The 25,549-nt window shown below is 34.9% G+C and overlaps 1 long non-coding RNA gene across 1 annotated transcript; it reads right to left on the bottom strand.

Annotated features, from left to right (window-relative positions):
- Positions 1-1,302: 1,302 nt before the first annotated feature.
- On the bottom strand, positions 1,303-22,575 carry LOC145684594 (uncharacterized). Its single transcript, XR_014131332.1, has 3 exons — positions 22,276-22,575; positions 18,299-18,482; positions 1,303-1,906 (listed from the first exon to the last, which is right to left on the bottom strand). It is a non-coding gene; the product is annotated as an uncharacterized LOC145684594 (long non-coding RNA).
- Between the last annotated feature and the right edge of the window lie 2,974 nt (positions 22,576-25,549).

Below are 25,549 nucleotides of genomic sequence, written 5' to 3'. Positions count from 1 at the left end.
TTCCTTGAATATGCCCTACACGACTTGTTTATTTTGGGCCCTGTTATGGTCCATAAAACATTCCTCTCAGAATTACTCTAAATTTACAGGAAGCCTACGGTTAAAAAAATATGATTCTTTGAAAAGAGGGTTGAAATCTAAGCCATTGCTTAAGAAAGTGAACACGAAGCAGCAACTCGTGCTAGTTACTGGCTTATTCAATAGCAAAACATGAGAAACCATTTACTGACGGTGAATTAATCAAGGATTGCATGAATTGCAGGAGCAGAAGAATGTCCAGAAAGACTAATTAATCCTCCGTCGCAAAGGTGGAGTGTACCATGCCCCAGCCATATTATTTACGGTTGTAACTATTAGATGGCTCCACGGGTTATCCAAATAAAGATGAAAGAAAGGCAAAAAAATCGATAATATAATAGTAAAATCATATAATAGCAATATTATATTCCAGCTCATTAAAAAATGTGCTAAAATATAGCCAAAGCTATTTGAGGTGATGGGGTACAATACACCTTTGTAGTGGTGGTAGGAGACTCTATCGTTTTAACGGAGGGTTAATTTAAAAACATCAGTTTGTCTGCAAACACTGTGGCTTGAAGAGTAGACGATATTACAGAAAATACATTAAGGCAATTGTCTGACGAAACTCTACACTTAGTATGACTAAAAGTCATAACGGCCGACAAAATTATGTCAGAGAAACTATACGATAGTAAATTAAATCATCTCAGAACGGGAGTGTTTTAAGGAACATCAAACAGGATTCAGATTGATATTGTATGTGTTGTGACGTAGTTTTGAATAAAATTAAATCAGAAATAAGCAATACGATTTTTACAACAATAATAGACGCAACTGCGGACATTGCAAAGCCCTCTCAACTTTCCGTACATGAAAGACGGCATTATTCATGAAAGGTTCACTGGTTTTGCAGGTGTCAGTTGTGATCGCTCTGCGACTGTTCAACTGAGCACGTTTTCCAAACACTCTCTCGTTTCAATTGTGAGCAAATAGCTTTCAGCACAAGGCTGTCATCGAGCTGCCACGTTTTCTGGACATTTAAACGGTTTACAGTCTTCTGTGAAAAGGAGGTGTCCCAGTGCACTGTTCATACACTGCTATGCTCACAGACTCAATCTCGTTCTTTCATAGTCTGTTAATCATATCAAGGAATGTAAGATATTTTTTTAAAACATTGAGTGACATTCCAAAGCGCTTGCTGAATCGGAAGTAACTAAACGATTTCAATTGATTGCCAATACAAGATTGAATTACAATTCCGAAATTGTTAATGGAGTGAATTAAAATCAAATACAACTCTTACGGTTTTATGAGGACATTGCAGAAGATACAAATAATCGGAATACCAAATAAAATTTCTTCAACTTGTTTCTGGAAGGTCATATTTTTCCTGATATTCAAGTACATTTCAACTCAAGTCGTGCTCACTAATTGAATGTAATGAACGCACTTCAAATATAGTGATACTTACCCGGATGTATTCCGCAGGTATGACTATTTTTCTTTTAATTTTTCATGAATATTTCAGACAAAATTACATACAGCCTTTTTAGTATAAACTGATTTATAAATTACTTAGCAGGGCATTATGTAAGTTAATATAAAGTGATATCTAAGAAGCACATTCAGATTTGATTATCATATCTACGCATATCAAAAATCACATTATTTCCGCCGTCATACAGCGGCATGCGTGTGCTTTTTTTTTATTTAAGTTACAATGGCGGCTCTATTGTTCTAAAACAGGGAAGTCGTATCGACAATGTTGATGAAACTGGTTTTGGGAGCTCCAGAGTTTCAAGAAGGTTTAGTAGTTTCATTTCCTCTTGCCAAGTTGGAATCGATGCCCACTGAAGATGTCCTCCATGAACTGCAACACATTTTCCTGTGAAAATGTAATCTCTTTTCACCATATCTCCACAACACTTTACAGAATCGTTAACAATTAACCACTCTTGTTACCATGGTAACAATAGAAACAACCCATTTAAAAAACCACATCAATGGAAATTCCCAGAAGTTCTTATGCTCATAATAATAGTGCTAATTATTGTTAGCAGAAGTGTACAATAATCAATTATTTTTTCCATTGTTGAGAAGTTGCTACGAAACAGAACGAGTTATTTGTCACAGCATATTACTTTAGATAGCATCAGTCTTCATCTAGTGAGGGCAAGCTGGTACAGTCACCATCCCATCCTAGACTGGGACTAGTCAGCTGTATATGTTGTAGGAATAAAACTAAAATTTATAATTAGATAATAATCTTTAAGATAATCTTATATATTTTATTTTAGACACTACGATTTTATTTTCTAATCGAGATCAGTGCTTAATGACACGTATACATTAATCTCCGTATTAATTTATACGTATTCTGCTAGTATTGGTTTTAGTACACATTACCCAAATTGTTTTATGAAGCAGGGTCTAACGGGGTTGGTGCCTACCGGGTACCATATTTATCCAATGCAATGCCCGGAAAAACTAATATATTACTTAAGCAGTATAAATATGCTGTCATAAACTGACGTACAATATATGTGTTTTAAAATTTACCTTCGTGTAATTACATACATTTAGAAATGTCCACAAAATGCAGGAACACACACGCAATGGTAGATAATCTAAGTATATATATATAGAAAATTATACTAAGTATATATATATATATAGATATAGATAGATAGAAAATTAGATATGTTCTATTGAGATATACGTATATATTCACACAGATGAGACCATATTTTGTGCCAAAAATTTAGAGGTTGCTATCGACAGCTGTTTAAAAATCTTGGTATATTACCTCAACAAAGTTTATTTCATGTATATTATTTATGTGCTCGCAGTGTAGGAAGGAAAACATGTTCAGACTTGTAATTTTACAGATACAGAAAATAATAGCCCTAGCTTAGCTAGAAGGCTGAAGCATAAAAAACCATTTTCGCAAATGGCCAAAGTTATCTACCATTCTTTTCATATTTTACTATTTTTTAATATTACAATTTGCTAGTATTATCCCAAAGTACAATACCATATTTTAATACCACGAGATAGGCTGAGAAGTTGCTATGAAACAATACAAATAGTTTGTTCTTTGTTGTTTCATAATAACTTCCCAACAATGAAAATCATAATATACTTCAAGATAGGATGGATAGATCTTTACTTCAGTGTAGCAGCAGTTTTCGTCTAGCGAGAACATGCGGTTTCTTGTAGATTCAACTCAATTCAAGGTAAAATATTCATTCATTGATTACTTTTTAGGCCCTAAATTGGTTAGTATCTGTTATTTATCTCATGTCAATTTGAATTTGACTTTGGAATATTTAGCATACAAGAAAAAGCCAATTCAAAATACCGCCTAAATCTTGTGCACCATTAAACTAACATTCAGTTAGTTTAGCCTGATGCGGTCTCATCTGTGTGAATATATACGTATATCTCAATAGAACATATCTACTTTTGTATATGTATTTATGTTATGTGTTTATGTTATCTACCATTGCGTGTGTGTACCTGCATTTTGTGGACATTTCTGAATGTATGTAAGTACACGAAGGTAAATTTTAAATACATATATTGTACGTCAGTTTATGACAGCATATTTACATTGCAAAAGTTAAGATATTAGTTTTATTCGGGCATTGCACTAAATACCGTTGACAACATAGTACGACATGTTCGTCGTTGGCGCGGAAAACAATTTGGGTAATGAGTGTTGAAGCTAGTGAAAAAGTGAAAGTTATACGTATAAATTAATACGGAGTATAATGTACACGTGTCACTAAACACTTTGATCTTGATTAGAAAAAATAAATTCGTGTCCAAAGTGAAACATATCAGATTATCTTAAAATTTTTAGCTTTATTTCTACCAAGGCTGACTAGTTCCCAGCAGAGCTCGTAGCTAGAGCTTTCGGCGTTCTCTACACTCACCTTATCAAGCTTTTCTTTCGTTTATTTATTTATTTATTTATAAGAGAAGTAACATTCGTTATGCTACAGTAAATTTTTATCAAGCTGCTTTTATGTATAACTTTGTTCATTTTCAGTAATAATTGTAAAGTTTTTGTAGTTTTATTTTGTATGTGAGATAGAATTTTAATTCCGTTTCTTTTATGTGTAAAACATATTTTATGAATATTCAGAAGGAGCGGGTGCGAATTTCTTAATATTAATCGGTGGAGGTAATTATAGTAATTATTATATTAATAAAAGATCTTAATTACTATTAAATAGCATATTTATAAAACACTAACACACACTTAGATATATATGTTTTGTATATAGAGTTGTATAATTTTTTTTATTACAACTACCCATGTACGGACAGAAAGAATATCCTGCCGATAGCAGTCGTTAAACCGTTTCAGATTTTGAAAACGTTCTTTCGTACAATATAAGTCATAACTCGACACTTTGTATATCACATCGTCATTAACGAATCAAATATAATAACTTTAAGTAATAAGTAAAAACTTGTGATTCTTATTGAAACGTTTCTGTTGCAAGCGGAGTGAGGAAGAAATTTTTTAACAAATCTATTTCTTTGCAAACTGGCAACAATATTGATTTAAAAGGGCGCCAATACTTTTACGGGGCCAAGCATCATTTAGTCATTTCCAGCACTTTTTCTTTCTTTGCTCGTTCGTCACCCTCAGCACCCGGGGCAACGGACCTCCTAGCTACGCCTCTGATTCTCAGTCCACGCTGCTATCTGAAGTACTATACTGTGACAAATAGCTCGTTCGATGTTTATCTTTTGAGCATATATTAACACCATTATACTAATATTAAAGTCGTTAAGTTTCCCATAATTTTATATTGGTTTTAATGGAAGAATTTCCGTTTACTGACCCTTTCAGCACGGAAGCTATATGAGACTAGACCTAAAGCTTAACGTGGTATCCAAACCTCTTAAGCTTGCACCAAGTATTCTCTAAAGGTTGGGAGATACTCTAGAAACATAAATTTTGAAATGAAAATCGATGAATAAATTAGCAAACTACTTATTCCTATCCCTTTAACCTTAAAAAAAAATCTACGGTTTTTCACACGAGCATGTGGTTTCTCATCTTTCCTTTTGCCGGGATTAATACAAAACGGGTGTATTGTACCTGTGCCCTTAAAATTAAGCGGAATAGGAGACAATAGAAATTTCCGTTGTATTGGTTGGAAAATATGCGTAAGCCAATGATTTCATACTTAAATTCAGAAATTTGTGAAAATGTAGTTAGTTCACTCTAGTTTCAGACAGCTCAAATTATTGTTTCCTCTTATCTTAGGAGAAAACAGGTTTTATATGATCACAGGATAACGGCGAAATTGCCCCAGTATTCTGGTTTTTTAATCTCTGATGTTTCGAACACTTTCGAAGAGAATTTTCGTGTATATTATCGCAGAAATATTTGTCTTGATTTTAGCTTGATCTCGTCACAATGTAAAACGCATTGCACAGAAGGATAAAGAAATATAATTTGCAGTTCGTTATTGATTGGACTCTTCTCAGTACTGCGGATTGATTAGTACTTCGAATCGATTGGACTCTTCTCTAAGTCACATGCGTACCTAACAAAACAGACACTACCTTCTTGGTATCTGTCAACAGCGACGCGACGTAATTACGCTAGTAGCCGCCCGGGAAAAGAACTTGCTTTAGCGAAGCTCCCCCCCCCCTGACGAAACCAAACCAAAAACGCATCCTGATTAAATCTGATGTTGGCATCACACAGCAATTCTCCTATTCCAAGTGGTAAAGCTTCAAAATTGCAGTACATAATTTAATTTTTGGTACAAGGTAAAACACCAAACTAATTAGTATTTGATTGCCAAATAATCTGAGAGTAGCATACTTGACATATTTTTATAGTCTTATCAAAATAACTGCAAATCACAATGTTTGTGGAATTATATCGAGATGTGCATATGTGTAGAATGAATAAACAGTCTGTTGCTTTAGAATAGAATGTTTAATTATGGCAAACAGTCAAGCTGTTGTCTCGAGTAATACTCGGACATTCTACAAATCTCTTAAGTAAGTTAAAGGAAAACACAAAAAATTGGAACTAAAATTTAACTTAATGGGCTCTTTTGGCTGCAAAGGATTTTACAATGTCCTCAAAAGATAGCTTTGAAACTAACTTATGCTCTATGGATATGATCCTAAGGTTGGTGAGTCGTTATTGTGCTGTTAACATTCTGAGGTAATTTTTTAAATAATGTTTAGTTTGCTAAAACTCCCTTCCTTTGCCTTATAGTAAAAATATTTGTTCAGTTTTGCACCCCCAAGCGCCGGCGTCCGGGGCACAAGCGCCGTTTGCCCCCTTAGTTATGTGACCGTTTGCCAAAACTATGAAGATATGTTTATTGTGAGCTTTTAATTCATAGTTTTTCTGGGCTCTTTCTTTAGTTAAAAAAGCTTGAGGTTGTCTTCAATATTCGCAATTTGGATAAAGCTAGCATTACATCTTAGGAAAACATTAATTTTTGGTATTATTATTATTTCTACGCACAATGTGAAATTTCTACTAACTTGATATTTATATAACTTATAGAACAGTGTACAGTGTATGTGACTAAAACTGAACATAATTCTTACTCTTCCTTTCATATAGAGGTGAATGAATTAGATTTTTCCCGAATTAACGATCCTAAAGTGTGGCCTACAGGTATCCAGGTCCTTTCTATGGTAGATTGCGGAATTATGGCGAAGTTACTAATCATAATTCTCCTACATGATGAACCTAAACCTTAAAATTTGGTATCAAAATGTTCGTGGACTTAGAACTAAAAGTAGTGATTTTTTTCTCTTCAATTTCTGATTGTGAATTATGAGAAACATGTTTTTCCGATATTCATAGAGACTACGATTAGTTCTCAGATACCTATACATGTTTTAGACCCGACAGACTATATAGTGAAGAGTCATGTCAAAGAGATGGTGGATCTTTGATAGCAATAAGGAAAAACTTCATGGTGAATCGCAGGCCTGATCTTCAACTTATAAGTGAATGTGTGTGGATTGAATTAAAATGTAATACCGGAAAGAATCTCTTATTATCGTGTGTTTATTTTCAACCAACTTTTTCCCCTGTGAATTTTGAAAATTATTTGAACCATATTTCTAGTAGGTTGAATCTTTGGAAAATGATATACTGATTCTTGGAGATTTCAATATATCCAAAGTTGATTGGTTAAATAATGAACAGCTTCAAGGTATACATTATTATTCCAAATTGAAGTTTCAGCAATTGTCTTTTTTTTTTTTTTTTTTTTTTTTGAAAATACTAACCTGTGTGTTGAACCTTCAGTTTCTGCTCTTGATCTCGTTATCACAAATTCTACTTCTATGTCAACAAAAACTAATCAGTGCATGGTCTGTCCTGATACTTTTCATTATCCGATTGAAGTCATTGTGTTTTTACCTAAAGGTTGTAAAATAAATAAGTTCTTTGAACGTTTTCAATTTGTTAGAGGTGACTATTATGCATTACATCAACAACTGGCTAATATAGATTGGTATAATATCTTGTTAAAGCCAGATATAAATGAAGCTGTTTTGGATTTTGAAAAAGCAATTGTATTAGCTATGGAAACAAATATTCCAAAATCTAGGCCAAGAACATGTAAATGTCCTTGTTGGTACTCCAAAAAATTCTTTTTCTTTATTAAAAGCAAAGAATTCAGCACACAAAAAGTATAAAATTACATTAAGTTATGAAGACTATGTATTATTTGCTAATTACCGCAAGGCTTTTAAGACTCAATTAAAAGATGACAAACGTATTCACTATGTTAAAATGGAAAATCAATTAAAAAGCAATCCTGAGAAATTTTGGAGATATGTATCTAAGGATAAAAACAAGACTGCAACTGGAATTGTAATAGTAAATGATTCTTTGGTTACCGACTGTAAGTCGTTCGCAAATTTATTTGCAGAGTACTTCGCATCAGTCTACCAGACATTTCCAAATATTAGCAATACAAATAATTATTCAACATCATCAGAAGCTTTCTGTGAAACGAAAATACATCCTATTACAACTAGAAATGTAAGAGGATGCTATTAAATCCTTAAATACTAAATCTGTGTCAGGTGTAGATGGAATACCTGTTTTTATTATAAAAGATATAGCTGAGGTAATTTCACCAGTGCTAGCATCTTTGTTTAATTGGAGTTTAAATGAAAACATTTATCCTGAAGCCTGGAAAATTGTAGCCGTAACACCAATGCCTAAGACTAAAGGTGACAAAATTAATGATTATAGACCAACTTCTATAATGAATGTTATTCCCAAAATTTTTGAAAAAATAATGTACAACTACTTGTATAATGCTGTACGTGATCAGTTGGACATAAATCAACATGGGTTTATAAATGGTAAATCAGTTATTACAAATTTGGCATGCTTTGTTCATAGTTTGTTTTCTGTTATTCGATCGAGTGGTCAGACAAATGTTATTTACTTTGATTTTGCCAAAGCTTTTGACAAATTACTTCATCACTTACTAATAAGTAAGTTGTATAAGTACAAATTATCGAATCAAATAATAAAGTGGCTAGATTCATACTTAAATATTAGGAAATTCAAAGTAAGGTATAACAGTGCTGTAATAGATAGGTTTTCATTAATCTCTTGAATTCTCCTCTTTGATCTGTCATTCGAATACATTGAGAAAGTGTATTAGAGCTATATAATATGGTATTCATATACGTTTTATTCCTTTCGTATAACCTCGTGCTATGCTGTTTGCTGGGGATTTTATCCTTACGCCTGGTATTGTATTTACGGGTTGATGGTGTAATAAATAAGTCAAAGAGCAACATGTCAAATATGTATAGAGAAGGTAAAGGTAATATTTTAAGTTCCTTGAATATGCCCTACACGGGGCCCTGTTATGGTCCATAAAACATTCTTCTCAGAATTACTCTAAATTTACAGGAAGCCTTCGGTTAGAAAAATATGATTCTTTGAAAAGAGGGTTGAAATCTAAGCCATTGTTTAAGAAAGTGAACAAGCAGCAGCAACTCGTGCTAGTTAGTTGCTTATTCAATAGCAAAACATGAGAAACCATTTACTGACGGTGAATTAATCAAGTATTGCATGAATTGCAGGAGCAGAAAAATGTCCAGAAAGGCTAATTAACCCTCCGTCGCAAAGGTGGAGTGTACCATACCCCAGTCATATTATTTACGATTGTAACTATTAGATGACTCCTCGGGTTAGCCAAATAAAGATGAAAAAAGGCAAAAAGTCGATAATATAATAGTAAAATCATATAATAGCAATATTATATCCCAGCTCATTAAAAAATGTGCTAAAATATAGCCAAAGCTATTTGAAGTAATGGGGTGCAATACACTTTTGTAGTGGTGGTAGGAGACTCTACCTTTTTAACGGAGGGTTAATTTAAAAATATCAGTTTGTCTGCAATCACTCTGCCTTGAAAAGTAGACGATATTACAGAAAATATATTAAGGCAATTGTCTGACGAAACTCTACACTTAGTATGATTAAAAGTCATAACTGCCGACAAAATTATGTCAGAGAAACTATATTATAGTAATTATTTTCTAACTACGATAGTAAGTTAAATCATCTGAGAACGGGAGTGTTTTAAGGAACATCAAACAGGATTCAGATTGATATTGTATGTGTTGTGACGTAATTTTGAATAAAATTAAATCAGAAATAAGCAATACGATTTTTACAACAATAATAGACGCACCTGCGGACATTGCAAAGCCCTCTCAACTTTCCGTACATGAAAGACGGCATTATTCATGAAAGGTTCACTGGTCTTTCAGTTCTCAGTTGTAATCGCTCTGTGACTGTTCAACTGAGCATGTTTTCCAAACGCTCTCTCATTTCAATTGTGAGCAAAAAGCTTTCAGCACAAGGCTGTGATCAAGCTATCACGTTTTCTGGACATTTAAACGATTTACAACCTCCTGTGAAAAGGAGGTGTCCTAGTGCACTGTTCATACACTGCTATGCTTACAGACTCAATCTCGTTCTTTCATAGTCTGTTAATCATATCAAGGAATGTAAGATATTTTTTTAAAACATTGCGTGACATTTCAAATTACTTTTTGCATTCATAGAAATGCGTTAAAGCGCTTGCTGAATCGGAAGTAACTAAACGATTCCAATTGATTGCCAATACAAAATTGAATTACAATTCCGAAATTGTTAATGGAGTGAATTAAAATCAAATACAACTCTTACGGTTTTATGAGGACATTGTAGAAGATCAAATAATCGGAATACCAAATAAAATTTCTTCAACTTGTTTCTGGAAGATCATGTTTTTCCTGATATTCAAGTACATTACAACTTTCAAGTCGTGCTCACTAATTGAATGTAATGAACGCACTTCAAATATACAGTGATACTTACACGGATGTGATCCGGAGATATGACTATTTTTCTTTCAATTTTTCATGAATATTTCAGACAAAATTATCCATTTCCATTCATTAGAATGTATTTAGCTTAAAATCTGATAGTTGTAATTCTAATCATATGCTACATTATTGTATTTCAGTTTCAATGTAACACTTTTTTATAACATATGTACTCTCGTAATCCGGTTAATAACGAAAAATTTCTGTATAAAGTGCCTTGTATACAGCCTTTTTAGTATAAACTGATTTATAAATTACTTAGCAGGGTATTATGTAAGTTAATATAAAGTGAAATCTAAGAAACGCATTCAGATTTGATTATCATATCTACGCATATCAAAACTCACATTATTTCCGCCGTCATACAGCTGCTTTTTTATTTAAGTTACAATGGTGGCTCTATTGTTCCAAAACAGGAAAGTCATATCGACAATGGCGATGAAACTGGTTTTAGGAGCTTTAGAGTTTCAAAAAGGTTTAGTGATTTTATTTCCTCTTGCCAAGTTAGAATCTATGCCCTCTGAAAATGTCCTCCATGAACTACAACAAATTTCCTGTGAAAATCTAATCTCTTTTCACGATATCTCCATATGCACTCAATAGCTAATCAGGGTGTCCCTACAACACTTTACAGAATCGTTAACAATTAACCACTCTTGTTGCCATGGTAACAATAGAAAGAACCCATTTAAAAAACCACATCAATGGAAATTCCCAGAAGTTCTTATGCTCATAATAATAGTGCTAATTATTGTTAGCAGAAGTGTACAATAATCAATTATTTTTTTCCATTGTTGAGAAGTTGCTACGAAACAGAACGAGTTATTTGTCACAGCATATTACTTTAGATAGCATCAGTCTTCATCTAGTGAGGGCAAGCTGGTACAGTCACCATCCCATCCTGGACTGGGAACTAATCAGCTGTATATGTGGTATTAATAAAACTAAAATTTTCTTCAATAATTTTATATACTTTATTTTACACACTACAATTTTATTTTCTAATCGAGGTCAGTGCTTAGTGACACGTATACATTAATCTCCGTATTAATTTATACGTATTCTGCTAATATTAATTTTAGTACACATTACCCAAATTGTTTTATGAATCAGGTTCTAACGGGGTTGGTGCCTACCGGGTACCATATTTATCCAGTGCGATGCCCGGAAAAACTAATATATTACTTAAGCAGTATAAATATGCTGTCATAAACTGACGTACAATATATGTGTTTTAAAATTTACCTTCGTGTAATTACATACAAAAGTAGATATGTTCTATTGAGATATACTTATATATTCACACAGAGGAGACCACATCAGACTAAACTAACTGAATGTTAGTTTAATGAATGAATATCTTAATTATATATATGTTTTGTATATACTATTGAATCTACAAGGAACCGCACGTGCTCACTAGATGCAAACTGCTGCTACACTAAGCATCTATCCATTCTACACTGAAGTGTATGTTTCATAGCAACTTCTCATTGTCGACAAGTTGCTATGAAATAACAAAGAACAAACTATTTGTATTCTTTCATAGCAATTTCTCAGCCTGTCACGCAGAATTAAAATATATATTTTGGGATAATACTAGCAAATGCAACATTAAGAAAGAAATATGAAAAAGAGTGGTAGATATTTTGTGCCAAAAATTTAGAGCTTGCTATCGACAGCTGTTTAAAAATCTTGGTATATTACCACAACAAAGTTTATTTCATGTAATATTATTTATGTGCTCGCAGTGTAGGAAGGAAAACATGTTCAGACTTGTAATTTTACAGATACAGAAAATAATAGCCCTAGCTTAGCTAGAAGGCTGAAGCATAGAAAACCATTTTCGCAAATGGCCAAAGTTATCTACCATTCTTTTCATATCTTACTATTTCTTTAATATTACAATTTGCTAGTATTATCCCAAAATACAATACATTATTTTAATACCACGTGATAGGTTGAGAAGTTATGAAACAATACAAATAGTTTGTTCTTTGTTGTTTCATAATAACTTCCCAACAATGTAAATCATAATATACTTCAAGATAGGATGGATAGATCTTTACTTCAGTGTAGCAGCAGTTTTCGTCTAGCGAGAACATGCGGTTTCTTGTAGATTCAACTCAATTCAAACTAAAGTATTCATTCATTAATTACTGTTTAGGCCCTAAATTGGTTAGTATCTGTTATTTATTTCATGTCAATTTGAATTTGACTTTGGAATATTTAGCATACAAGAAAAAGCCAATTCAAAATACCGCCTAAATCTTGTACACCATTAAACTAACATTCAGTTAGTTTAGCCTGATGCGGTCTCATCTGTGTGAATATATACGTATATCTCACACTTTTGTATATGTATTTATGTTATGTGTTTATGTTATCTACCATTGCGTGTGTGTACCTGCATTTTGTGGACATTTCTGAATGTATGTAAGTACACGAAGGTAAATTTTAAAATACATATATTGTACGTCAGTTTATGACAGCATATTTACATTGCAAAAGTTAATATATTAGTTTTATTCGGGCATTGCACTAAATACCGTTGACATTTTCGTGGTTGGCGCTGGAAAAACAATTTGGGTAATGAGTGTTGAAGCTAGTGAAAAAGTGAAAGTTATACGTATAAATTAATACGGAGTATAATGTACACGTGTCACTAAACACTTTGATCTTGATTAGAAAAAATAAATTCGTGTCCAAAGTGAAACATATCAGATTATCTTAAAATTTTTAGCTTTATTTCTACCAAGGCTGACTAGTTCCCAGCAGAGCTCGTAGCTAGAGCTTTCGGCGTTCTCTACACTCACCTTATCAAGCTTTTCTTTCGTTTATTTATTTATTTATTTATTTATTTATAAGAGAAGTAACATTCGTTATGCTACAGTAAATTTTTATCAAGCTGCTTTTATGTATAACTTTGTTCATTTTCAGTAATAATTGTAAAGTTTTTGTAGTTTTATTCTGTATGTGAGATAGAATTTTAATTCCGATTCTTTTATGTGTAAAACATATTTTATGAATATTCAGAAGGAGCGGGTGCGAATTTCTTAATATTAATCGGTGGAGGTAATTATAGTAATTATTATATTAATGAAAGATCTTAATTACTATTAAATAGCATATTTATAAAACACTAACACACACTTAGATATATATATATGTTTTGTATATAGAGTTGTATAATATTTTTATTACAGCTACCCATGTACGGACAGAAAGAATATCCTGCCGATGGTAGTCGTTAAATCGTTTCTGATTTTGAAAACGTTCTTTCGTACAATATAAGTCATAACTCGACACTTTGTATATCCAGGGGTGCCCACAAGGGAGGGCTATGACGCAAACTGCGTCATTGAAATATTTGGGGTGGGTGGGTTAAAATCTATATAAATATGTTTGAGAGGGTGTCAAAATTAATCGAAAAGATATTTTTTCATGAAAGAACACCTACGGATAGGCAATTGAGGGGGGTGCGTCATGGTCATGAGGGGGGATGGGCACACTGGTATATCACATCGTCATTAACGAATCAAATATAATAACTTTAATAAGTAAAAACTTTTGATTCTTATTGAAACGTTTGGGTTGCAAGCGGAGTGAGCAAGAATTTTTCTAACAAATCTATTTCTTTGCAAACCGGCAACAGTATTGATTTAAAAGGGTGCCAATACTTTTACGAGGCCAAGCATCATTTAGTCATTTCCAGCACTTTTTCTTTCTTTGCTCGTTCGTCATCCTGTTGCTATCAGCACCCGGGCCCGGGCCAACGGACCTCCTAGCTACGCCTCTGATTCTCAGTCCAGGAGGGGCTGATGACGGGTAAGACGCAACTGCATGTCCTCACTGGATGAACACTGCTCCTATCTGAAGTACTATACTGTGACAAATAGCTCATTCAATGTTTCTTTATCTTTTGAGCATATATTAACACCATTATACTAATATTAAAGTTAAGTTTCCCATAATTTTATGTTGGTGTTAATGGAAGAATTTCCGTTTACTGACCCTTTCAGCACGGAAGCTATATGAGACTAGACCTAAAGCTTAACGTGGTATCCAAACCTCTTGAGCTTGTACCAAGTATTCTCTAAAGGTTGGGAGATACTCTAGAAACATATATTTTGAAATGAAAATCGATGAATATATTAGTAACCTACCAATTCATATCCCTTTAACCTTAAAAAAAAATCTACGTTTTCTCATATGAGCATGTGGTTTCTCATCTTTCTTTTTGCCGGGGTTAATACAAAACGGGTGCATTGTACCTGTGAACTTAAAATTAAGCGGAATAGGAGACAATAGAAATTCCCGTTGTATTGTTGATAATCTATAGGTGCCCATGGGTGAAGGCAAAGTTCATTGGCGTCTGCAGCGCCTAAACTTTACGAGGGAAGGGAGGCAAACTATAGAATGCCTTCAGTAAAACGTGACTTAAGAATAATATTCGTACATTGCTTTTTTGACTTGAAAAGCAAACAAAAACTTTAATTTTTTTGTATTTTATTTTTATTTTCGATATCACTTTTTTTTAAAAAAATATGGAACTAAAAAACACACTTTACAGTTTATTTGTTGATTCAAACAATAAAATTCAACCTTGTTTTACAATTTTAGTTAAACAACAACAAGTATATATCAAAAATAAAATAATAATAGAAGGTGGTGTGAAATGAATACTCAGAAACAATACAGTCTTGAAAACAGGTTTTCGGTCTATAAGCCTACATCTAATGTTAAAGAGGTTGAATAATGTGTATTTTTTAAAAATAGTTCATTTTTTTTAAAAAAGCTAAATTAAACTCCCTTTGCTGCTCGGTATCTAAACACAGACAATTTGTTATTTCAGAGTTTACTCTACCTTCACAGCTTTATAAGACCAAAAACTGCCTGCCTTTTTTCACAATTGTAAATAAAGTTCTGTGCTACTTTTTTCATCCCACTTTGTCTAACGTTGTTTTGTGAACGTATGAAACTGCTACATGCTTGAGCCTCTTTTGGGTCATGTCCGGGTTCGATTCCCGGCAGGAGTTCATGTGGTTCGGATTCCACGTTAAGCAGTAGGTCCACATCTTATATAGCCTCGCTGCTGAAAGGGACGCTAAACTAAAATCAACAACAACCTCTTTTGAGTCATAGTTGACCTAATATACATGAAATATTGGGGGGCGAAAACTATTTTACAAATATTGGGGGGACACGTCCCCGGTGGGATTGAGACCCGTGGCAGAGTTCACCCAAAGTAAAAAAAAAAAAAAAAGTGGCCGATGATGTGCCTGACGCCTGGCCTGTTACCTAACGGCAACACAGCTCTAAGTATCTGTTGAAGATATTTTACTGAGTTATTGGTGCCCTTGAATTGTTATCTGTTTTTTTCTCTTTCTTTAATTTCTCACTAATTTTCTCATACTTTTTTGATTTACTGGTGCACATTCCTTCATGTGATCCGTAACGCATCTCCCGCGAGGGCATGGAGCCACAAAAGCGGTTGGTTGCTACCTCTTGGCAATGTGCGTACACGCATTTAGGCAAGAATCCCAGATTCGATTCCCGGTGGGCAGTGATGATCTCAGATTTCCCCTGCGGGGCTTTCAATATACCAAGGGTGAAAGTATCAGTGCGAAAATAATGGTAATGCAAATTGACCACGGTCGGTAATATGTCCGGGGAGGGGGAAAATTTGCTCCCCAGAGAACCCTTTGAAATTATATCACTGGCGGTGGCGCCTCGGATTTCTACGTTAAGCTGCAGCCGGTTCAAGTCTTATATAGCCTCGGATCTGAAAGGAACGCTAAACTTCAATCCACCCACCCACCACGTGTTACGATGTTTGTATTATTACAACTTCTTTGGCGAATTCGTAACACAGCTTAATAATGTAGATTATTCAAGTATGATGCAATGCTAAGATTTATTTGTTGGAATGAAAATTCATACAAAGCATAAATATGAATTTTCAAGAAGATTTCTTGGGATGACTCAGTAGTATAACACTCATCTTTGGTGCGCAGGATCCTTGATTCGATCCCAGGTCAAATGAAATCGTGTCAGAGGATTTACTTGCGAGTCTTCCCTTTCCTCCCACATGTTCATTCTACCAATTGTTTTATAAGCATTCCTCTCATTAATCATGCGTCTTCCTTTTAGTTATATAACATGAATGTGACGTAACATTATAAATTCCGCATCATTTAATTTTATGGATTGCAACCATAGAGTTAATAATTATTACAAATAGAATGTGCTTAACAGTGTGTGTGTGTGTTAGGAGCAGGCCCGCACCCAGAATTTTTTATTGGGAGTAGGTCCAATACTACAAAATTCTACAAATATATGTAGTATTGAACCTATGTTCTACAATGGAAAAGAAGATAAGTGATTGGGCAGTACTGTCACCTATATTTACAGAAAAGAAAATGAGAACAATAATGATGTGTATGATCAAATCTTTGTCACATCAATCATGTATCTGCTAAGTGTTCAAATATATGTCGAGCTACCAAGTTTTTTTTTTGGGGTGGGTGGGTAAGATCAGGACCCAGTGGGTACGCCCGTAGGCTAGTTAGGAGTATATGGGTCACCGTTTCACCGTTACGAAATCAAACAACAGTGTGTATATATATAGGGTGTTTCAAAACAATACCGACAACGTTTGGGAGGTGATTCCTGACACCAAGATAGGACAAAAAATTATAGACCATCCTGAGTGCACTAATGTTTCTTTCGGAGTTATAGGCTGCCGAAAACATGAAAAAGTGAACTTTAAAGGCCCATAGCTCCAATACTATGGGACCTGCCATAGTCGGGTCAAGACTTCACTTAGGAACTAGTATGTGCCTTATCCAAATATCCATGTTTCAGAATCCTGCGGTACTTCCGCAACAATTTTTATAGAGGTAGTTGGAGAGTACTTCAAATTATATGCCCGTAGCCAAACACCCTCTATAAAAATTATTGCGTGAATACCTTAGGATTATGAAATATGGAATTTTGGATAGGGCACATACTAGTTCCTAAGTGAAGTCTTGACCGGACTATGATAGGCTTCATAGTTTTGAAGCTATGGGCCTTTAAAGTTCATTTGTTTCATGTTTTCGACAGCCTATAACTCCGAAAGAAAGCATTTGTGCACCCAGGTTGGCCTGTACTTTTCGGCTTACCTTGTTGTTAGGAATCATCTCCCAAACGTTGTCGGTGTTGTTTTGAAACACCCTGTATATACATATAAGGGTGGTCCAAAAGTAGGTATACAGTGACACCTAACTTTTAATTATAAACACAATTTTCAGTCGTGCAAGTATTGGAAATGTCCTCCATTAACACTGCAACATTATTTAAACCTTCTCAAAAGACACAGAGGTCTCATCACGCGAAAATAAAATATCGCTAATTTTACAGTAATTATGTGATATATTCAAATAGATAAAAGATAATTGAAATGTGGGACAAGAGCGCCCTAGACAATATTATTTTGTGTGAGATACCGTTATCACAAGTCACCTAGTCGCTTTCTATTTTCAGCCGTTTAGAAACGCGAAAATAAATGCCGATTAAAAATGGCTCGAAATCGAAAACAGATAAGTGAGTCGTGATAACGGTATCTCGCGTAAAATGGTACTGTCTAGGGCGCTCTTGTTCCACATTTCGATTATCTTTTATCTATTTGAAGATATCACATAATTACTGTAAAATTAGCGATATTTTAATTTCGCGGGATGAGGCCTCTTAAGCATTGTAACGATGTTCTAAATATGGAAAGCTTCTTTTAGGCTATTGGCAAATACCAGTTCAACTTTCACTTTATTATTCTCTGTCATTGCAGTGATAACGCGTCCAGAATTTGCAGTATTAACCACTGTACCTGTTTTATCAAAGTTGCACCTCATGCAATAAATTGTAGAACGTGTTGGTGCAGCAGCCTTAAGTTCGTTTCTCCATGAAGCATAAACATGCCCAGCCTTTTTTACTTTTGCAATAGGTGTTAAGAATCCATTTTCTTCGATCTTGATTCAAGTTAACAGCCATCGTTCAAGGAATCAAGATAGCTGGAAAGAAAACGAGAAAAACAGTTATAAACAACTGATGGCAGTACTACGACTGTATACCACTTTTGAGCCACTCTCTCTCTCTCTCTCTCTCTCTCTCTCTCTCTGTGGGTCGTTTGCAAATAGATTGGCTTTTTGAAGCCTTTCAGTAGTAAGTTATTTATTTTTTTTGTTTTTTTAAATGAGTTCTTTTCGAGAGACATATTATTTATAAATACATCAATCTAGTAATCGGTATTTTTTACATATTTCGTAATAATTTGATATATTTTGAGGGAAAAGATGAATAGAAATTTCATTCTCCTGGATGTCCCTATGTACGTGCAGTATCCTTGGAAAAACCTTTTACTCTTTTTATGACAGTTCTCAGCAAAAGCGTAGGATGAAGTCTCTGAAACAACTGTGTAAACTGAAACCCTCTGCGTTGCTAATTTTACTAAGTGGGTTAGAAATATTATTTGTTTCAGTTAACTGAACTACGAGTCCTTTTAACGTCCAAAGTTTAAAGTTTAAAATACTATCGATCCATTTTTAAGAAATGATTAGTTAACTTGTCTCAAAACCAGAGTGCGAGCTCCTTCGTAGCAAAGCGGTTAGCGTACGCGTGTTTAGCATGGGAGGCCCAGGTTTGATTCCCGGCGGGAGCTCATGTGGCTCGAATTCCACGATAATCAGTATCCCGTCTTATGTAGCCTCGCTGCTGAAAGGGACGTTAAACTCAAAATCAATTCAACTCAAATCACAGTGAACTAACTGCAGTTTCACGTTTTGTGGATAATTACGATTTTTTGAAACATTGAAACTTGACATAAACTGCTGCTATTGAGAAAAGGACTTCACGTGGCCGTGTTGTGTCAGTTTCTACTCTTTATTTGTTGAGGCATAAGCTTCGTTGGAAAATATGCGTAACCCGAACGATTTCATGCTTAAATTCAGAAATTTGTGAAAATGTAGTTAGTTCACTCTAGTTTCAGATAGCTCAAATGATTGTTTCCTCTTATCTTAGGAGAAAACAGGTTTCATATGATCACAGAATATCAGCGAAATTGCCCCAGTATTTTGGTTTTTTAATCTTTGATGTTTCGAACACTTTCGAAGAGAATTTCGTGTATATTATCGCAGAAATAGTTGTCTTGATCTCAGCTTGATCTCGTCACAATGTAAAACGCATTGCACAGAAGGATAAAGCAGTTGGTTATCTGCTCAGTACAGCGAATTGATTAGTACTTCGTCACATGCGTACCTAACAAAACAGATACTATCTTCTTGGTATCTGTTAACACTGACGCGACGTAATTACGCTAGTTGTCGCCCGGAAAAAGAAGTCGCTTTAGCGCCCCTCTCCCACCTAACGAAACCAAACTAAAACGCACCCTGATTACACCTGATGTTGACATCACACAGCAATTCTCCTTTTACAAAAAAAAATCATAAAAAAATGAAAAAAAACTAAGATAAAATAAAATGGAAATAAAATGATGATGATACTGATACTGATGTGTTTCTGTATGATGTTCACTTTCCTCAAGACTATGGTTGCGTGAATGTGTCACTGATTGCTGAACGCGAACCCACCGGGCCCAGACGGGTAAGTTGTCAACACTCACTGACCCATCCACTACACCAATCCTCTCCGGAAAATAGAACTCAAATTGACCCAAAATGTGAAGATTTCTAAGCCTCTCTCATTCTCACTCGCAGTCCAGTATCCCGATCCGCAGGTCGTAGCCTGCATCCCATCACGAGATAAGGTTACAAACCACAATCCGACAGAACAAGACACTCATCCAAGAGTGAAACTGACGGTGAGTGCTTCGAAAATCTAAATGTTGGTATTTACTAACCCAGATAAAAAAATAAAAAAAATATCAAATCGAATCTAAAACGCGCAACGGGATGGAATTTCGAAAAGAAAACTGAATGCCAAAAACTAATTTTGTTGATCTTATTAACGAAGTGAAATTTCCTGGCAGGCCTGTGATTCCAACCCCGGTCACACTAAGTGAAATCGATTCTGTACGTTTCCAAGACACTATAATTTACTTTCGTTACACTATTCACGTACTGCTCTTCAAAACTCTACATTCTAAGTACTAACAATACTACTGAAGTTAATTTACTACATAGTTTTAAGTAATTAGCTCTGCACTGGATAATAAAAGATTTTGTTTCGACTCGCATACTGTATTTACACTAACTCCCTGTGAGATATGAAAACAAGCCAAACGAATCAGAAAAACAAAAGTCGTAATAGTTATTCAATGCGAATTGAAACTTTACATAGCTGAATGGGTAAGTCTATCATTGAATCACATATTCTCTTCACATCTCATGAACAATTTCTACATGCGTTTTCTTTCATCGCTTAAAAAAAAACAATTTAAGTATAAGGATATTTACTACAATAATCACATAAGCCTGGTACTACATATATATATATATACTACTTATTAGGGCTGTGTGCTACATACTTTATTTTCTTTCCTTCGTATTTTCTCTCTTTAGTTACCGTTGTGCAAGTGGGGCCAGCGCGGAGGATTTATACCAATAGGGTGACCTCCCTTGTATGAGCTCAGACCTATCCACTTTTATTTTCACAACAAAACATTTCTATTGAGACAATACGTACATTTAATAAATCCACATTGAAAAAATGAAATGAAATCTTTAAGTTTTACGTCCCACGGTTATGCCGGTTAGGCTAAAGGAGACGGTGATGATGAGAGATGAGTGAAATGGTGGAATGAAGAAAGTGGGAGGAAACGGGAGAACCCCGAGAAAACCCACGAGCACGGTGTTTGTCCACCACAAAGTTCACTTGGCGGAGGCTGGGATCGAACCTGGGACCCCAAGCACCAGAGGTGAACGCTCTACCACTGAGCCACCGCGCCCCCCATAAATCCACATTGAAAGGAAAATATAAACCTAAGTCCCTAATCTAACTATCTAAACTAGCTTAACCTAAGATATATAAAAAATCACTTTTATCCAACAGATTCGTAATATATAGCACACATACTGCCTATTACCGAGGACGTATTGGACGCTTACCATTCAGCTTTAATTTTCTATAATGTTAAAAAAAACCTAAAATATGTTCTTAAAATTTTGAGCTTCTGTTTTCTGGTGAAAGGAATTCAAAATACAGAGCGAATGTGTCACTGCTGATGAGCATCTCCCATTATCAATAGTCGTACTAGCACCCTTGTTATTAATGTGAGCCGAAACTTTGTAAACATTTGTCTCATCGTAGTCAACCTAAAGTGAAGGTGAGCACAAAACCAGAGAATGGGTTTAATTCTGTGATATAGCAGTACGGAAAATAACAATAATATATATATATATATATATATATATATATATATATATATATATATATATATATATATATATATATATATATATATATATATATATATATATATATATATACGAGATTACATATTCAAAATATAATTTTGGGGTGAAATGTATGTACTCGAAAGTACACACGTTTCATGGACTGTTAGTAACAATCGTCCACACTGAAACTCCAAAAGAACAATTCCCCCCATTGAACGAGTGATTTATGTCACATCTCAAAGTTTATATATCTTGTATAACTTAGGGAAAACTATGCAGCGTTTAGCACATATTAGGCATCACAACACCAAAAGAATAAGCCATAACGAAATCCGATGGTATAAGAATTTAGCAGGTTAGTTCGGCCGAAAACAACAACTTGGATTTTACTTCTTACACACTTATTTGTCGATATCCTCCATGGAAAATAGAATAACGTTTACTCTCCTACCTGGTCAGTCCTGGTTGGGTTTTCTCAAAGAAACATCTTGCACCACTACTCTGGCTGAGTAGTTTCGCGGTGCGTTCTAAAAATTGGAGTTCTGCTTCAAATCCAGGCAGCTAAGCTTCACCAACACAATGGCTTACGTCAGCCACTCACACCCTGACGTATGAATTTGCTCTCACAATCGTAACTTTATCGTCCTTTGAGCACAGCAAACACACCCTGCATACATAAACTGTCCAAAGACATGAAAGGTATCAATTATTTCGTGTTGTGACTTTTAAATACTTCTATTTTTCCACGTTTTTTATCGACGAAGATAATTGTACGTCCATCACTTAACACCGCTTCTGGTAAAAGACAAAGACAATGGGAAGAAGATCCCTAATTGGAAGTTCATTGTGACGTAACTATACGATGATAGGTGTATATCTCAAGATCAAAGAAGCCGAAAAATCTCAACCACACCTGTGATTGCGGAAGATCCAATCACAGATAACTTAGATTAAACAAAGAGATGCTTCAAGAAGCTACTATGGCTGACTTTACAAATGTAAAATTTTAAAGAAGATTTTTGAGATAAAAATTTTGAATTCTTTAGAAGAACCCCTAAGCCAAAAATATGAATGAAAATTGACTGGAAAGGACTCAAAACGACCAGATACAACCTTATTTCCTAAAATAATATTATATTTTAGCTAAATATACGAATATTGTTTAATGTAAATATATTACCATATATTTCCCTCTAAATATACTAAAATCATTAGCTCAAGGAACTTAACGCAAATTTTGCGATCTACTTAAAATCGAGTCATCGATTAATTATATATTTAAAAAAAATTTAATAAATATTAAATTCATATATATACTGGTTACCCAAAACTTCCGGGCCATGTTACATTATACGGTGTATAAGGTAACATCCTCCGGGAGCTTCGGGAAAAAAAAAACTAACTTAGAAGTTCCAAGTTAAGCTCCTTTTTTTCTAACCTAACATTTTAGTCATAAAATACTCTAATGCAATGCAATCAATATGGGAAATGTTTTGAAAAAATTTCAGAGATCTTAATCCTAACAAAGAAATTTATAACTACTCTATATGAAAAAAAAATTGGACACAAAAATAGACACAAAACAAACAATAATTACCTTAATCTAAATTTAACCTACAATTCTCTCTCTTTTTTCCCACTATGTTTATTTCTGTTCAACCTCCCAACAGCTCTCTTCTCTTTTCTTCAGAGCATCGAAATAATTTTAGGTTGTCGAAACTCTGAGTACCAATATTTTCTCCTTTTAAACTTTGTAATCTAGCTGAGTTTCTAGTTATAGAAGAAACAATGTATGGTCCTACAAAGGTATCCATAAACTTGGCAAATACTTTCTTTGGTATGGATGACACGTGATGTGTTTTAACCATTACCAATGAGCCTTCAGAAATGGTGTCCTGATGTTTCTGCTGTTTACGTTCTTTCTTGGGCACAGTTGCTGGACTAGATATGACGAGCTTCTTGTCTTCACTGACAGGGAGTGATTCTTTTGGCCAAATGAAATTCTCTTTGAAACTCTTGGACGCAGAGTAGCATAGGAAACGCTCTGCCGGTGTGCATCCAAGTGCATCACACCAGGAATGGTTACACAAATCTTGGGTAGGGATGCGCTCGAGTCGAGTCGAGTCGAGATTTAAGCCTGTCTCGACTCGTCTCGAGAAAATGTTGTCTCGACTCGTGTCTCGACTCGAAAATATGGTGCTGTCTCGACTCGTGTCTCGACTCGACAGTCTCTGTCTCGACTCGACTCGAATTCGAGTCGAGACAAAATATACGAGTTAAAATATACACACACATCAGCAAGACCGTTATGACTACCTACCTAATTGTTAGTATGTCCAACTTTTGGCACGAATAACAACGGCAACGCGTCTTGGCATGGTCGCAATGTTCTTCGGTGGGTCGCTGGAGAGAGTTGGCACCACATATGCACACACAGATCATCTAATTTCCGTAAATTCCGGGGAGGGGGTGATGCACCCTCACGTTACGTTCAATCACATCCCAGATGTGATCGATTGGGTTCAGATCCGAAGAGTTTGGGGGCCAGCACATCACTTGGAACTCGCTCCTGTGGTCCTCGAAAAACTCCATCACACTCCTGGCCTTGTGACATGGTGCATTATTTTGTCGAAAAATTCCACTACCGATGGAAAACATGGCCGTCATTAAGGGGGTGTACGTAGTCTGCAAGCAGCGTGCGACACCTCGGCCGTCATGGTGCTTTGCTCGAGCTCCACTGGACACATGGATGCTAAACTGAATGTTCCCTAGATTATAATTAAGCCGCAGCCAGTTTGTCTCCGTCCCGCAGTACAGATGTCAAGGAGCTGTTCCCTTTGAACACGACGGATTCACACCCTCACATCGTCATGATGAAGAAGATATCGGGATTCATCAGACAATGCAATGCTCTGCCATTGTGCCAAGGTCTAGTGGTGATGGTCACGTGTTCATTTCAGTTATAGTTGCTGATGTCGTGGTGTTAACATTCGCCATCGTTAGGAGTGTTCGGTGCACTGTGTTCAGACTAGTGTTGTGAAGGCCTGTGATAAAAGCGGAAATTTTGGGTAAAAAACAGTTTTTTTTACTGTTTTCCCGATCTGGGGAAAAAACGGAAAATTTGGGTATGATCAGAATCATCATTCTTGTTAATCACAGAATCATTTTAGTTAATATGTTAAATCAAACATATATTTCATAGAGATATCTTCATTGTTCTATGTAAAATTCCGGAAATTTTGAAACCATTAGAAAAAATCATTTGTTCGGAAATATTGGCAAAAACAGGAAAATGTAGTTTAAAAACTATTTGTTGGCCTGATGCTAGTGATCTTACTTGCTGTAACATGTCTGCAACATATACAGTGGGAAGTGGAAAATCCGAACTAATTGGGACCACAGGTATTCGGTTTTTCAAATTGTTCGGATTTTCGAAAATGACCAAGAAAATGTCTTTTAGGCTGTACGGTATGTTCTTCTATCGATACAGTGGTTATTCAGTACATACAGTAATTACAATACCGTACGTAAGACTACTTACATTTAATGTTTCTGAAGAACTTGCTTGTACTCTAAGTCACACTTAAAACTTATAGGCCTAAGAAAAAATAAAAATAAAAATACATGACAAACAATTACATATAAATGAACTTTTGTAAAAACACTGACTTCACATAACGTCGATGGACACGCTATTGTTTGTTTATCGCTAGCGTTAAGACAAA

Source organism: Thermobia domestica, chromosome 5 (genome assembly GCF_964235325.1).
Source record: "Thermobia domestica chromosome 5, izTheDome1.hap1.1, whole genome shotgun sequence".
Lineage (NCBI taxonomy): Eukaryota > Metazoa > Arthropoda > Insecta > Zygentoma > Lepismatidae > Thermobia > Thermobia domestica.
The sequence above is the reverse complement of the archived record's forward strand: the minus strand, read 5'-3'. Positions and strand labels throughout refer to the sequence as shown.